Consider the following 4,271-nt stretch of genomic DNA (forward strand, 5'->3'; position numbering starts at 1 on the left):
GGAGATTGTGGAGGCCTACCAGGGGGCCCGTCAAGCCATCAGGGTGAGGTTCCATAGAGACAGGCCAGTTAGGAGCCTCCAGAGGAGATGGTCCGACCTGGTCCGTCGGGACCCTCAACTGCTGGACTCCCTCAGGCAAAGTAAGTACTGTACATACTGTACCTGTACAATGTTGAGTGCTATTGTATACAGTATTTTTTTACTTGTTGCCATGGGGGATTTTACAGTATACTGTACCTGTATTTTTTTTTAATGTGCTGATTGCTGTACAACTGTTCAGGTAGATTTTACAGAACTTGCTATTAGAATTAGAATTTAGAATTAGGGGGTGTGTCATTCTCCACCTGAAGGGTGTGTCTACAGTACTTCCATACAGTACACTACTGTACTGTACATGGAGATACTGTATTGTGTGTGGGGGGGGGGGGCGCTGACCTGGACAGAGAGGTTTTTTGGACCGGGTCTGAGAGCGCCAGAGTCAGCTGTTCAGCAGTGGTATTGATACAGATTTGGGGGGAGCAGTATTAGACAGGTCCTTCTGAGCATTGTTCCGCTCTCCAACTCCAGGGCCTGGACCCCACTTCTTACATTCCCATTCCTGCAGCCACCAGACCTGGTTTCCAGCCCATGGTTGGGGTGATGTCAACATGTTAACCCCCGGAATCCATGGCAGATCATGTACTGTACAGTAAATTCTTTGCAATGAGCATGTTAATCCCTTCCAGAGTGTGCAACACCTGGAAGACCAGGTTCATCCCATGGCAACGAGCATGTTAACCCCCTAATATGCAATGAGCATTATAGTGTGTGTAGTAATGGGTAATGGACATTATGGAATGTGGTAAAATACTGTACATACTGTACTGTAATACAGTAGGTACTGTACAGTATTTTGGTGTACAGTATGGCATAATGTGTAGGACTAATGAGAGAGAGATGGAGATTGCTGCTACAGTACTGTGCAGTATTTCAGGGAGTCTCCTGCTGAAGAGGGAAGGCAACTACTGTATGCTGTACAGTACATGCTTGTTGCCATGGGTGATTTCCTACAGCATTGGTTTTCATGACATACTGTACAGTACTGTACAGTAAATTGTGGGCCCTTACAAACTTTTGATATGGGGCCTACAAATACTGTATCTGCAGTAATTACAGTATGCCTTACGCACTGTATTTCTTATTTTTCCAGGTATCAGCAGGATGACGCTGCGGGAGAGACAGCACCGCCACTGTAAGTACAGTACAGTATACTGTATACAGTACAGAGCGGAACATTGCATATTGACTTTCAAACATGTGGGATACTGTACAGGACCACAGCATTTCATCCCTCCTGGAATGGGTCATTTTGGCAGGTACTGTACTGTACTGTACTGTTATGTACTGCACAGTACAGTATGTACTGTAGTGTTGATACAGTACCTTAACACATTGTACTTTATAGTACAGTATGTTCGTGTTAGAGAATATACAGTACTGTACAGCACAGTCGTTTTTTTGTGTGCTTTTCCGCAGTCCCAGTGGATGTCGCAGCTCCAGAAAGCCTCCCTGCCGCCACCCAGGAGGAGAGGGCCACCTCTGCCCCCACCCAGCTGGAGGAGGAGTCTCTGAGCGCGGTTGGTAAGTATTGTACAGTATAACACCAGGGCTCTCACCATCTGTACCGGAAAAGTATTTTTGAACAGGCTCCAGCATGTACTGAGGCCCTTGTTCTTCTTCACTCTCTGACAAAATCCTTCTTGGATGGACAAACCCATGTGCACTGCAGGTGAGGCAGGTGTTACTGGACTTGCGCAGAGAGAATTACAGTATCTACTGTACAGTAGATTTGGGTGTGTCATTTTGCACTGCCTCGCCTGCTGTGCACATGGGTTTGTCCATCTACTGTGGGGAGGATTTTGTCAGAGAGTGAAGCAGAGTAAGGGCATCAGTTCCTGCTGGAGCCTGTTCAAAAATACCCCTGCTTGCACGATACACCCTCTTTATTTTGTCCTTTTTTTTTTTGACATTTGCAGCTCCAGAAAGCCTCCCTGCCGCCACCCAGGAGGAGAGGGCCACCTCTGCCCCCACCCAGCTCGAGGAGGATTCTCTGAGCGCGGTTGGTAAGTATTGTACAGTATAACACCAGGGCTCTCACCATCTGTACCGGAAAAGTATTTTTGAACAGGCTCCAGCATGTACTGAGGCCCTTGTTCTTCTTCACTCTCTGACAAAATCCTTCTTGGATGGACAAACCCATGTGCACTGCAGGTGAGGCAGGTGTTACTGGACTTGCGCAGAGAGAATTACAGTATCTACTGTACAGTAGATTTGGGTGTGTCATTTTGCACTGCCTCGCCTGCTGTGCACATGGGTTTGTCCATCTACTGTGGGGAGGATTTTGTCAGAGAGTGAAGCAGAGTAAGGGCATCAGTTCCTGCTGGAGCCTGTTCAAAAATACCCCTGCTTGCACGATACACCCTCTTTATTTTGTCCTTTTTTTTTTTGACATTTGCAGCTCCAGAAAGCCTCCCTGCCGCCACCCAGGAGGAGAGGGCCACCTCTGCCCCCACCCAGCTGGAGGAGGAGTCTCTGAGCGCGGTTGGTAAGTATTGTACAGTATAACACCAGGGCTCTCACCATCTGTACCGGAAAAGTATTTTTGAACAGGCTCCAGCATGTACTGAGGCCCTTGTTCTTCTTCACTCTCTGACAAAATCCTTCTTGGATGGACAAACCCATGTGCACTGCAGGTGAGGCAGGTGTTACTGGACTTGCGCAGAGAGAATTACAGTATCTACTGTACAGTAGATTTGGGTGTGTCATTTTGCACTGCCTCGCCTGCTGTGCACATGGGTTTGTCCATCTACTGTGGGGAGGATTTTGTCAGAGAGTGAAGCAGAGTAAGGGCATCAGTTCCTGCTGGAGCCTGTTCAAAAATACCCCTGCTTGCACGATACACCCTCTTTATTTTGTCCTTTTTTTTTTTGACATTTGCAGCTCCAGAAAGCCTCCCTGCCGCCACCCAGGAGGAGAGGGCCACCTCTGCCCCCACCCAGCTGGAGGAGGAGTCTCTGAGCGCGGTTGGTAAGTATTGTACAGTATAACACCAGGGCTCTCACCATCTGTACCGGAAAAGTATTTTTGAACAGGCTCCAGCATGTACTGAGGCCCTTGTTCTTCTTCACTCTCTGACAAAATCCTTCTTGGATGGACAAACCCATGTGCACTGCAGGTGAGGCAGGTGTTACTGGACTTGCGCAGAGAGAATTACAGTATCTACTGTACAGTAGATTTGGGTGTGTCATTTTGCACTGCCTCGCCTGCTGTGCACATGGGTTTGTCCATCTACTGTGGGGAGGATTTTGTCAGAGAGTGAAGCAGAGTAAGGGCATCAGTTCCTGCTGGAGCCTGTTCAAAAATACCCCTGCTTGCACGATACACCCTCTTTATTTTGTCCTTTTTTTTTTTGACATTTGCAGCTCCAGAAAGCCTCCCTGCCGCCACCCAGGAGGAGAGGGCCACCTCTGCCCCCACCCAGCTGGAGGAGGAGTCTCTGAGCGCGGTTGGTAAGTATTGTACAGTATAACACCAGGGCTCTCACCATCTGTACCGGAAAAGTATTTTTGAACAGGCTCCAGCATGTACTGAGGCCCTTGTTCTTCTTCACTCTCTGACAAAATCCTTCTTGGATGGACAAACCCATGTGCACTGCAGGTGAGGCAGGTGTTACTGGACTTGCGCAGAGAGAATTACAGTATCTACTGTACAGTAGATTTGGGTGTGTCATTTTGCACTGCCTCGCCTGCTGTGCACATGGGTTTGTCCATCTACTGTGGGGAGGATTTTGTCAGAGAGTGAAGCAGAGTAAGGGCATCAGTTCCTGCTGGAGCCTGTTCAAAAATACCCCTGCTTGCACGATACACCCTCTTTATTTTGTCCTTTTTTTTTTTGACATTTGCAGCTCCAGAAAGCCTCCCTGCCGCCACCCAGGAGGAGAGGGCCACCTCTGCCCCCACCCAGCTGGAGGAGGAGTCTCTGAGCGCGGTTGGTAAGTATTGTACAGTATAACACCAGGGCTCTCACCATCTGTACCGGAAAAGTATTTTTGAACAGGCTCCAGCATGTACTGAGGCCCTTGTTCTTCTTCACTCTCTGACAAAATCCTTCTTGGATGGACAAACCCATGTGCACTGCAGGTGAGGCAGGTGTTACTGGACTTGCGCAGAGAGAATTACAGTATCTACTGTACAGTAGATTTGGGTGTGTCATTTTGCACTGCCTCGCCTGCT

General features: G+C 48.4%; 1 long non-coding RNA gene across 1 annotated transcript; it reads left to right on the forward strand.

The window, feature by feature from the left end:
* Positions 1-1,128: 1,128 nt before the first annotated feature.
* LOC146058951 (uncharacterized) lies at positions 1,129-2,584 on the forward strand. The gene is made up of 3 exons (XR_014470059.1): positions 1,129-1,231; positions 1,516-1,620; positions 2,498-2,584. It is a non-coding gene; the product is annotated as an uncharacterized LOC146058951 (long non-coding RNA).
* Positions 2,585-4,271: the final 1,687 nt, after the last annotated feature.

The sequence above is a fragment of the Crinia signifera genome, chromosome 2 (assembly GCF_055691185.1).
Source record: "Crinia signifera chromosome 2, ASM5569118v1, whole genome shotgun sequence".
In the NCBI taxonomy this organism is placed as follows: Eukaryota; Metazoa; Chordata; class Amphibia; order Anura; family Myobatrachidae; genus Crinia; species Crinia signifera.